At 37.5% G+C, this 12,852-nt stretch overlaps 1 protein-coding gene and 1 pseudogene across 1 annotated transcript in view; both read left to right on the top strand.

Annotated features, from left to right (window-relative positions):
- Positions 1-12,852, top strand: part of NEGR1 (neuronal growth regulator 1) — a 1,013,490-nt gene that overhangs the window by 42,349 nt on the left and 958,289 nt on the right. The window lies entirely within an intron of this gene.
- Positions 10,945-12,543, top strand: LOC102175456 (annotated as a pseudogene).

The raw sequence follows: 12,852 nt of genomic DNA, 5'->3' as shown, positions 1-12,852 counted from the left end.
CTAAAAAGCCTCTTGATGAAAGTGAAAGAGGAGAGTGAAAAAGTTGTCTTAAAGCTCAACATTCAGAAAACGAAGATCATGGCATCTGGTCCCATCACTTCATGGGAAATAGATGGGGACACAGTGGAAACAGTGTCAGACTTTATTTTTGGGGGCTCAAAAATCACTGCAGATGGTGATTGCAGCCATGAAATTAAATGATGCTTACTCCTTGGAAAGAAAGTTATGACCAACCTAGATAGTGTTTTCAAAAGCAGAGACATTACTTTGCCAGCAAAGGTCCATCTAGTCAAGGCTATGGTTTTTCCAGTAGTCATGTATGGATGTGAGACTTGGACTGTGAAGAAAGCTGAGCACAGAAGAATTGATGCTTTTGAACTATGGTGTTGGAGAAGAGTCCTGAGAGTCCCTTGGACTGCAAGGAGATCCAACCAGTCCATTCTAAAGGAGATCAGTCCTGGGTGTTCTTTGGAAGGACTGATGCTAAAGCTGAAACTCCAGTACTTTGGCCACCTCATGCAAAGAGTTGACTCATTGGAAAAGACTCTGATGCTGGGAGGGATTGGGGGCAGGAGGAGAAGGGGACGACAGAGGATGGGATGTCTGGATGGCATCACCGATTTGATGGATGTGAATTTGAGTGAACTCCGGGAGTTGGTGATGGACAGGGAGGCCTGGTGTGCTGCAATTCTTGGCGTCGCAGAGTTGGACACGACTGAGCGACTGAACTGAACTGAATTCATTTAATCTCTAGGACTAATTTTTTTTTTTCTGTTAAAACAAACAAGGGAAATCCTCATTTATGGAGCTATATTCGGAATGACTATATAAGTATAGTAACAAATACTAGTTTCCAAAACAAAATACCATGTTTTAGACATTTTCTTATATTTTAAAAAACAAATATCTGCATAAAATTACCATGGTTCAGTTTCCATTTCCATTCTCCCCATGTCGAATTTATGTATATAATGGTGGAAAACAGTCAGACTTTTCTCATTAGATGTTTTATTTCTTTTATTAACTGAAAATTAAAGTCAGTTATAACCTTTTTTTCTTTTTTGATATCTCTTTGGAGCACAAAATAGTGGAAAATAATAGGGCAATTTTTAGGTAAATTCTATCCCTAACTCTAATATTTCCTCCTTTAATATATTTTTATTATTTGAGGAACTTTGCATTTCTGTGGAATGAAATTTTATTGCTTCACTTTAGATTGCCTTTGCTGATTTTAGATTCAGAATAGTGTTTGGCTACTCAAAACAATGGGAATTTATGTGAACAACATAAGTAAAATTAAAAGAAAGTGGTCAATAAGTCATTCTGTTGAAAACTTAAAAGATTGTTTATCTCTAAAGCTTTGGGCTTCCCTGGTAGTTCAGAAGCTAAAGCATCTCCCTGCAATGCGGGAGACCCAGGTTTGATCCCTGGGTCAGGAAGATCCCCTGGAGAAGGAAATGGCAACCCCCTCCAGTATTCTGGCCTGGAGAATCCCATGGACAGAGGAGCCTGGAAGGCTACAGTCCACAGGGTCGCAAAGAGTTGGACATGACTGAGTGACTTCACTCACTTTCACTTTTTCTAAACTCAAGCTAAACAAACAAAAAAGTACAGACAAAATAAGAATCAGAATAATAAAAATAAAATCAGAATAATATCTGACTTTCCTGAGTGCAGAGAGTTAATTGCTTTCATTTGCAGTTTGTTTTACTTTAGGATGGGCTTCCCAGGTGGTGCTAGAAAGAAGTAAAGAAACTGCTTGTCAATGCAGGAGATGTAAGAGACACAAGTTCAATCCTTGAGCAGGAAGATCTTCTGGAGGAGGGCACAGCAACCCACTCTAGTATTCTCGCCTGGAGAATCCCATGAACAGAGGAGCCTGGAAGGCTACGGTCCATATGGTCACAAAGAGTTGAACACGACTGAAGCAACTTAACATGCTTGGGATAAAATTTTGTTGATCCTGGAAAAGGAACAAAGATTAGGACTACATTCTGCTCCTGTCAGAATTGAGTTTCCATATAAAAGAATGATTGGCTAACATTGTCATCTTTCACTTTTTCTTTGCCTCTTTTCTTAGTTGAGAAATAGGATAATCTTTTTGGAAAAGCCATTTCCTAGATCTGAAAGACCATGTGAGGTAAGATTTCTCACAGTGGTTTTGAATGCTTCATAATGTAGAAGTGATGCTCATGAACAATATCATGAAGGAGAATGCGATGCAAACCTTTAAGGGTAGATATCTTACTGCAAAATGCCTTTTTTTTCTATAACTAAATCCGAAATGATCACTAGGCTCTGTGATGTGAAGTACACTGGATAGTGCTTCTGCTCTACAGGTTTTATCCTATCCAATTTCAGTACTTTATATTTCTCTTATTCACTCTTTGTATTTTGTGTAAGTTTGGGGAAGACAAGTACCTTACTGTGTTTGTACCAAAATGAGGCTATGTTTGAAGCCTGTATGAAGGAAGAAACACTGAAGCCCATGAATCATTATTCCCGATTAAATGCAGAAGTCTATATCCTAAGTCACATTGCTGCATCTCCAGTGACGACTGGAAGGTGACATCAGTGTCTCAGGAACACCATACTGACATTCTTGAGTCACATATAGCTCGACTTTCATTGTTGTCCCCAAACGTTGTGTCCTTGTAGAGACTATTTTTTAAAAATTCCATCAGCCTAGCACATAGCAGGTAATAGGCAAATATTTACTGAATCAATTTGATATGGATATTTTGCATGGTTTAAAGAGTACACTGTAAAATTAAGGGATGGTTTAAACTTTGTATGTATTTTAATGATCATTTATTTAAGTGTATTTTAATTGTTTGCATGTCTGTGTCTCCTACTAGAAGCTGAGATTCTTAAGGGCAGGAACCATGTGCTGTCTTTCTTAGTATTGTTAACATTTACCACAGTACCAAAGACATGGATGCTGTATGATGAAGAAAGGAGGACGTTATGAGGGATTCCTTATAGAGACCTTACTGATGGGTTGCATAGTAAAGCTAACGATTTGACATTGGTCAGAGCAGCTGATGGAAATTAACCAGCTGTAGATTTGTATAATATTTTGGCTACCTGATGTAAACAGCCAGTTCATTAGAAAAGACTCTCTTACTGGGAAAGATGGAAGACAAAAGGAGATGAGGTCAGCAGAGGATGAGATGTTTGAATAGCATCACCAACTCAATGGACATGAACTTGGGCAAACTCAGAGAGATTGTGAGGGACAGGGAGGCCTGTGGTGCTGCAGTCCATGGGGTCACAAAGAGTCAGACATGATTTAGCGCCTGAACAACAGATTTATAGACATTTAAATAACAACTAATTTTAGGTAGGAAACAAAAAATGAGACATGGTCTTCAAGGTGGAGAGAAGGAAGTAAGGAGAACAATTATTGAGTACCTGCTCTGTACTGGAACTTTACTCAATTATCTCATTTACTGGTAAGAGCAACACCACATGGGGAAGTTATTGACTCCACTGCACATATGTATTATTTATATGTAACTTGCCTAAGTCCATGTAGCTAATGGATATCAAAACCAAAATGAGAACATACATCTCTAGGTCTTACAAATTTCTGTACACCATTCAGTTTCCCTAATACAATTCTCTGGAAAAAAAGGGTTTAGCATAAGAAAGTTGCAGATAGTTCTCTTTCACACTTTTAATAATTGGAAACTGACTAACAATGTCTTCCATTTTATAATATTCTTGATATATACAAATCAACAGTTTTAGTCTGATTTATATCTAATTGATACTGATTTTAAATTTTCTGGTTTAAGAGTCCTCATCAGGTCACTGCATCTGTAAACAAATCATCACATGTAATAGAGCAGCTCATTATTTAGAGGAAGCTTGAATCCCATAGAAAACTATAAAAATCACACTTATTTTAAATAGTTTTTACAGTTCTGAAATTTACTTTGGTTTTCATATGTGAGTCTTTTCTGTGAAAAATTAAGATGCACGTTATTACTTTTTTAAAACAATCATGTATGTCTTTTATTGGAGTAGGAAATGGTAACCCACTTCATTATTCTTGCCTGGAAAATTCCGTGGACAGAGGAGCCTGGTGGCTAATAGTCCATGGGGTCGCAAAGAGGCAGACACAACAGAGAGCACAAGCATGATACCAGTGGTTCTTTTATGCAAAAATACTTTCTTTACTAGTGTGGCATAGGACTCAGATGAATCTATATGTTGATATGACCATCCCCGATTTTAACCTTCATAATTTGTAGAAACACTAGAAAAATTTGTATAAGATGATACATTAAATAATAAAGAAAATATGAATAGTAAAGATTGAAATTTTGCATTTTCTAATTAAAACCAGGAATGTATGTTTTATTAGAAAAATCAGCATAGTATAGAAAACATATTTTTACTCTCCTGATCAAACTGAAACTAAAATAAGAACAGTATAATATAACCCTGGGTTAGAATCCTCAACTGCGTAGAACATAGTTCACTTGAGTCTTAATAGCTCTTTCTTCATAACAGAAATCTCTGTAGATTATTTTGTGCATTCAAACTAAAATTGTACTCTGAAATATTAGAAAAATGAATCTTATCATATTAGAAAATGCCCAGGAAAACTGAAAGTGACTTGTTCAGACTTCCGAGGATCTCAGTGGAAAGAGAACCCAAAGATAAACTTGTTAATACCCTTTTGCCCTCTCATTCCTGCTATAGCATAGAGAGCACCTTTTCAGAGAGAAGTATTCCATAATCAGTAATTAGTATTGAAATGATAAAATTACAATTACATGTATGACTGAATACACAAAGGATAACCAATTTTTGATCCTTTTGAATTTTGGACTAGATATTAGCGTAGGTATTTGAAAATTGTGTTTAGTTCAAAGTCTTCACATTTAGTTTTTTAGATCTCCATAATCTCACTTTAAATGATTAACCTTCATAAATACGTTTTGCTTAAGATTATTACCAGTTCTTAGTTGTCTCAACACATAATTAATCATGTTACTTTGTGCATAGAACCTACAGTGGCTTCCTCTTATCAATGAAGTTAATAGGGGACTTGTCAGAACTCACCTTATTCACCTCTCTCATTATTTTTTATTTTCTATTATCAAAAAGTAATTCTCTTTGCTTTGCAAAGTATCATACTTCTCACCTTCAGGTCTCACTCATTTTTCGTTCCTTCTTCCTAAAAATAAAAAATAGTTCTATTTTATTCATGGTTAGTACTCATAATTTTTAAAAAAATACTTTTACAAATCTGATTGTATTTTTGTATCTCCTTGCTATCCCCCCCCCCCAAATGGCTACACGTTCCCATTTCTGTGCCTTAGCTCAGTTTTCTGCTGATATCTATAGTGATACCTTTCTCTTTCTATCCTTTCTCTATTCTCTTCATATTCAATGCATTCTCTCCCTCTCTCTGTGGTTTTTTTTGTTTGTTTGTTTGTTTGTTTTTTTTGTTTTTTGTTTTTTTTTAGGCTGCACTGAGAGGCATGCAGAATCTTAGTTCCCTGACCAGGGATCCAACCTTGCAGTAGAAGTATGGCCTCTTAACCTCTGGACTGCCAGGGAAGTCCTCAAATTCTTCTAGGCCAGAAAGAAACACAATTTCCTTTGTAAAACTTTTCCTGCTCAAAGCTGCCATAACAGATTGCTGCTACTGCTACTGCTGCTAAGTTGCTTCAGTCGTGTCCGACTCTGTGCGACCCCCTACACGGCAGCCCACTAGGCTCCTCTGTCTCTGAGATTCTCCAGGCAAGAATACTGGAGTGGGTTGCCATTTCCTTCTCCAATGCATGAAAGGGAAAAGATTCCCTCCTCAAAACTATCTCAGTTTTTATATTTTACCTTTAACAGGGACTGCAGCTTGATATCTACTCAAGTAAGTGTCAGCATCTCTTTGTAGATTTTTAATTCCTTAAGGATGGAAGTTCCATTACATTTCTCTATACCTCAGAATACCTACATTATTCTGTATGTAGTCAGATTATAAATGCTTATTAAAATTTGGTTAAAACAAACATGTAACAAAGATATCTTTACTTTGTAACTATCTGGACTGAGAAATGAGAAGCTGGCTATTTTTCAAGACATTACCGTGCACACCTTTTAGTTCCCTTGGCAATGTATTAGACATAGCTAAATATCAGTGGCTTAGAGTTCAGAAAACTTTACTCTATGGGGAAATTCAAATTTTTAAAAATGTACATCAACAAATTCAGCACCCTGATTTTTTCAACTAACTCAATGTTTTTGATATTCATACGATGGATCATTTACCATCAAAAAAAAAGCATGCAGCTTAAATGGTATGAAGCTCAATAAGAGTGAGTATAGCTCCAAAAATAGACCTTCCTGCCTTTCAGATGCCTCATGTCCATCTGTTTGTTTTCTTAGAGGGCACAAAAAATAGACTTGGAGGAGATAAGATAACTTCATACTTGTGTGGTAACAGGATGATATTCATAGATATATAAGGATGAATAATAGTCTGTAGTGTTTAGTCATCTCCTTTCTCTTTGCTTCTGTCCTGTCCAGCTCCACAGAATGGACTGTATATTATTTATAATTTCATATATACAAAAAAAGATTAATAAAAATTAAAGCAACAATAACAACAACCACACACACACACACACACACACACACGCAAAACAATTGAAATTATTTTCTGTTACTTTGAGGGAAAAAGTATTAACAGTCTATCCCAGCACATGCTTTTATGGACATTGTTTCTCAAGGCCCGGCTATAACACAATTAGGATCATGGTAATAGTTGGGAACACAGCTCTCTAAAGAGACTTTTTTGTCTCACCTTTTCTCAAAGGAAACCAACTATTCTTACTTGAATGGATTAAAATGTAGCATAGACATGACTCAGGCTTCCTTGGTGGCTCTGTGGGTAAAAAAAATCTATCTGCAATGCAGGAGACATGGGTTCGATCCCTGGGTCAGCAAGATCCCCTGGAAAAGTAAATGGGTACCCACTCCAGTATTCTTGTCTGAGATATCCCATGGACAGAGGAGCCTGGTGGGCTACAGTCCATGGGGTCACCAGAGTCGGACACAACATAGTGACTAAACTGCCATCATCACCATGGACATGGTTTATGTGCTTGAAACTTGAAACTTGTTAAAATGTAAACTCTAAGGCCACTCTAAGAGATCTTGTAAGCATGTCCTGTTTGTAGTTTTTAAAATGCCCATCTTCCATATGATCCAGATGCAAGCAGTTTATGAACCGGTGTTAATTACTAGATTCCTTCTGAATCTGTTTGAGGGAGGTCTGTGTATTAGTGAATCATATGAGGACCTTACCAAACTTATGCTATAGAACAAGACCAAAACCTTACTTCCTTTACAAAGCTCTACTTTATTTATTCCTTCATTCCTTTTAGTTCCCATTCTTCCTAAACAATTAACAACTGTCTATGTCCAGAAGATCATAGGATTCATGTAACCTGACTCCTGGTCTCTGGTTGTTCATAGTACATGGGAACCACACAAATTAAAAACAAAAATTATTACAATGTTATATATTCTGAAATAGATATGAGTCATTTGGGAGAAACATGATAAATTCTGTCAAGGTGAACAAGCTCTCACATAACATCAATAGTTGTAAATAGAATAATAATTGCAAACACTCAAGTAGCACTTACTGTAGTTGTAAGTTCTTTTCCTGTGGTAGCTCACGTAATCTTCCAAACAATCCTGAGATAGGAACTACCATTATCCTCATGTTAAAGGCAGAGAAGGCAATGGCACCCTACTCCAGTACTCTTGCTTGGAAAATCCCGTGGACGGAGGAGCCTGGAAGGCTGCAGTTCATGGGGTCGCTGAGGGTCGGACACGAATGAGCGACTTCACTTTCACTTTTCACTTTCATGCATTGGAGAAGGAAATGGCAACCCACTCCAGTGTTCTTGCCTGGAGAATCCCAGGGGCGGGGGAGCCTGGTGGGCTGACGTCTATGGGGTCGCACAGAGTTGGACACAACTGAAGCGACTTAGCAGCAGCAGCATGTTAAAGGAGAGGAATGAGAAGCAAAATGAGGTTATTTACTTGTTGCAGATCTTGAATAGTACAGCAGGGACTCACATCCAATTAATCTTGACTCATAACTTGTTCTCTTGATCAAAAAGAATTTATGGTGGAGTCTATATTTTAGTAGATAGTAAAGGGAAAGAAAAATCATTTCACAAAAGGAAAGGAAGATAGAAAGGGAAATGTGATAAGAAGCTATGGGAATTGTTGGCAGGGCAGTCTTCAAGAGTTTGTTTGAAAGAATGGATATGTAATTGATATAAATACTGTGACAGTCTAGCTCTTTCTTCTGTGTCCCTGTTCTCCTTGGTTGCTTCTCTAGGCAACAAGTTTCATGCATTTGTTAATCATAAACTCACTTTGTTATTCTGGATGGAGTTTGTATCTCTGATATAAACCCGCTTAGTCACCTTTGGAATTATACCATGACCATTAGTGAAAGTGAAAGTCACTCAGTCGTGTCCAACTCTGCGACCCCGTGGACTATAATACAGTCCATGGAATTCTCCAGGCCAGAATACCGGAGTGGCTAGCCTTTCCCTTCTCCACGGGGACCTTCGCGTGGTCCTGGATCAAACCCAGGTCTCCCACATTACAGGCAGATCTTTTTACCAGCTGAGCCACAAGGGAAGCCCAAGAATACTGTAGTGGGTAGCCTAACCTTTCTTCTTTGGATCTTCCCGACCCAGGAATGAAACCAGGGTGTCCTGCATTGCAGGCAGATTCTTTACTAACTCAGCTATTAGGGAAGCCCCTTACCATGACCGTTAGAGATTACAACAAAAAACTTTTAGAAATACTAATGATTATTAGCAAAGTGGACATCTTTTTAGAATAGTTTAATGTTGTATACTTACAAACAACCTAATGTTGACCCCAAAAGTTATATTGAATTTTAAATGACAAAATGTAGTTCCAGGATCAGTATTATTTCATAAAATTCACTACTTGGGAGACTAAAACAAGAGACTGATTAAGTTTTGAATGACAGGAAGTTGGACACAGTTGATGGAATCTTGGATACCATGAGATTAGAATTCAAATTAACTTTGACAAATTAGAGAAATGATGAATAAGACCAATTCAGTACTTTGGATTTATAAGACAAAAAGATGGAGAGTGACTAGCTTAGGGAAATATTTTAGAAAGAAATCTGAAATTCAAGGACTAGCTAAAGGCCATTTTTTCTTTGTTTATATTAATTCAACAAGTCTATATTTTTGATTGTAACAAAGAACACCATAATTGATTTCTCTGTTAGATAACTCGTGAAATGCATTTGAAACATATCTGGGATTACCTTATATTAGCAAATCAGTTTTTAGAAACAGAGTTATACAGATAGCTTCACAAGTGTTATTTGTACCAATCAGCACTATAGGTTTTTGAAAGTTAGGTATTAGATATAAGTAATTTTTGAAATCAGATGTATCATTAAGCTAAAGAGAATTTGCAAGGGATATAGGTAATTCTGTCCTTAAAGAGCAGATTTTAACTTTTAATTTGAACTTTGGACTGCTTGCTTTGCTAGAATTAGTTTGATTCATGTGATATCAAATGATTCATGTGATATTTCCAGAAGTGAAATCTGCAATGTATCTTACTCAATGTGGATAACCACTGAACTAGTGATTATCTATACTATATATTCTAATGTACTGAGCAAATGTGTAAAGATCATGTGAATTGATTGTTCATTTTACTAACTTCTTAAAGGGAATGACTAGAAAAATTATACAGTGTATAATTCATTGTACAAAATCTGCTTTTTAATAAAAGCAGAATGTCTTAGAAAAATGTGGAATTTAGAAATGTAATTTGCATTACATTTTGGAACAGATTTTCTTATTTGGGAAAATGTCTTTGAAATCAGAAGTGAAAGTGAAGTCGCTCAGTCGTGTCCAACTCTTTGCGACACCATGGACTGTAGCCTACCAGGCTTCTCCGTCCATGGGATTTTCCAGGCAAGAATACTGGAGTGGGTTGCCATTTCCTTCTCCAGGAGATCTTCCCGACCCAGGGACTGAACTTAGGTCTTCCTCATTGTAAGCAGAAGCTTTACCGTCTGAGCCACCAAGGAAGTCCTGGTGAAATCAGAAGCTGAATTTAATTCTCTATATGAATTTTCATTTACAGGCATTTTAGAATACATTAAAAACTGTGATCATTAGGTCTCTTTAAAAATCAACTGAAAAAATGGAATAAAATGATATATTGATAAACAAGAATATAACACTAAAGGAGTTAACAATTAGTTTAAGCGTATCTTCCATACTATAATTTTACTTGTTTCAAACTTTAGCATTGCTTTTGTAATAAAGATTAAAAATTCTCAATTGATATATGTTACCTTTGTGGAGATTTGGATCATTTATTTTGGAAAAATATGAAATTTATATAATTCTGACATATTTAAAGATATTATGTAATAGAGTTGACTCTTGATAGCTGAACTGACATTTACAATTAAAATGTTGATTGATATATGTTCACATCTCTGTGTAATTGTCTAACTAGAAACTAAAAATATCAATACGAGCTAACACTATAGATTCCAGGAACATCTTGCTTAAGCATTACTATAGCATGTGCATGTGTGTTAGTTGCTCAGTCGTGTCCAACTCTTTGTGACCCCATGGCCTATGGCTCACCAGGCTCCTTGGTCCATGGAATTCTCCAAGAATAATGCTGGAGTGAGTCACCATTCCTTTCTCCAGGGGGATTTCCTGACCCAGGGATCAAACTTGGGTCTCCCACATTACTGCAGATTCTTTACTGTTTGAGCCACCAGGGAAGCCCACTGTAGCATGAGTGATATTATTCATGTCAAAATTCTATGGGCAGAAGAAAATTTCATGTAAAGGATTTTAGCTGTCAAAAATAAAATCACTCATGTACAAAACGACCTCCCAAAGATTTGTCCCGGATCCCTTGTATAAAAAAATTTATAGTGTGCTTGAAGATAGCACAATCTTGTCAAATTGGACAATTGACAACAAACAAGAAATGAAATATGACTTTTCATGTGAACTCTACCGAGTCTTGATACTCAGCTACATATTCAGTCTACATATTCAGCTTTTCCCACTGGTGTTCCTGTCTCAGAAAGGAGTCTTGCTCATGCTGGTTTTTATTACACTGGTGTGAATAACAAGGTCAAATGCTTCTGTTGTAGCCTGATGCTGGATAACTGGAAATAAAGAGACAATCCTGTTGAGAAGCATAAACAACTGTGTCCTAGCTGTAGCTTTATTCAGAATCTAGTTCTGTCACTAATTTGGAATCCACTTCTAAAAATGCTTCTTCTCCAATGAGAAACAGTTTTATTTATTCATTATCATCTATTTTGGAACATAGTAGCTTATTCAGTGGTTCTTCTTTCAACCTTTCACCAAACCCTATTACTTCTAGAGCAGTTGAAGACTTTTCCCCATTGAGGACTAACTCCTACAGTTGTGCCATGACTACTGAAGAAGCGAGATTTTTTACTTACCAGATATGGCCATTAACCTTTCTGTCACCATCAGCATTAGTAAGAGCTGGCTTTTATTACTTATTGGAGAAGGAAATGGCAACCCACTCCAGCGTTCTTGCCTGGAGAATCCCAGGGACGGGGGAGCCTGGTGGGCTGCTGTCTATGGGGTCGCACAAAGTTGGACACAACTGAAGTGACTTATCAGCAGCAGCAGCAGGCTTTTATTGCATAGGACCTGGAGATAGGGTAGCCTGTTTTGCCTGTGGTGAGATGCTAAATAACTAGAAACCAAAGGATGATGCTATGCTAGAGCACTGGAGACTTTTCCCCAACTGTCCATTTTTGGAAATTCTCTGGAAATGCAGAGGTTCAGCATTTAAAATTTGAGCATGCAGACACATGCAGCTTGACTGAGAACATTTATGTGCTGGCCATCTACTGTACCATTTCAGCCTGAGCAGCTTGCAAGTGCTGGTTTCTATCATGTAGGTCGTAATGATAATGTCAAGTACTTTTGTTGTGATGGTGGCTTAAGATGTTGGGAATATGGAGATGGCACATGGGTAGAACACAGTGGTTTCCAAGGTATGAGGTCTTGATACGCATGAAAGGGCAGGGATTAGATTCAAGTTAGATATCTTCATCTTCATGAACAGCTATTATGAACTTCAAATACTCCTGGAGTTGAAAATGCTGACCCATGGTTCATTTTGGACCAGGAGAAAGTTCTTCAAATGATGTATTCATGATGAATATACCTGTGGTTAACGCTGCCTTGGAAATGGGCTTTAGAGAAGACTGGTAAAGCGGACACTTCAGAGTAAAATCGTAACAACTGGAGAAAGTTGCAAAACAGTTAATGATATTGTATCAGGACGTCTTATTGCTGAAGATGAGAGAAGAGAAGAAGAAAAAGAGGAAGAGAAGGAAAGACAAACTGAAGAAATAGCATCAGATGATTTGCCATTCAGTTCAGTTCAGTTCAGTTCAGTCACTTAGTCGTGTCCGACTCTTTGCGACCACATGAATCACAGCACCCCAGGGCTCCCTGCCCATCACCAACTACTGGAGTTCACTCAAACTCGTGTCCATCAAGGCGGTGATGCCATCCAGCATCTCATCCTCTGTCATCCCCTTCTCCTCCTGCCCCCAATCCCTCCCAGCATCAGGGTCTTTTCCAATGATCAACTCTTCACATGAGGTGGCCAAAGTACTGGAGTTTCAGCTTCAGCATGTCTTTCCAGTGAACACCCAGGGCTGATCTCCTTTTGAATGGACTGGTTGGCTCTCCTTGCAGTTCAAGGGACTCTTAAGAGTCTTCTCCA

The sequence above is a fragment of the Capra hircus genome, chromosome 3, assembly GCF_001704415.2.
Source record: "Capra hircus breed San Clemente chromosome 3, ASM170441v1, whole genome shotgun sequence".
In the NCBI taxonomy this organism is placed as follows: domain Eukaryota; kingdom Metazoa; phylum Chordata; class Mammalia; order Artiodactyla; family Bovidae; genus Capra; species Capra hircus.
Note: the sequence above shows the minus strand (reverse complement) of the source record. Positions and strands in the feature narration are given on the sequence as shown.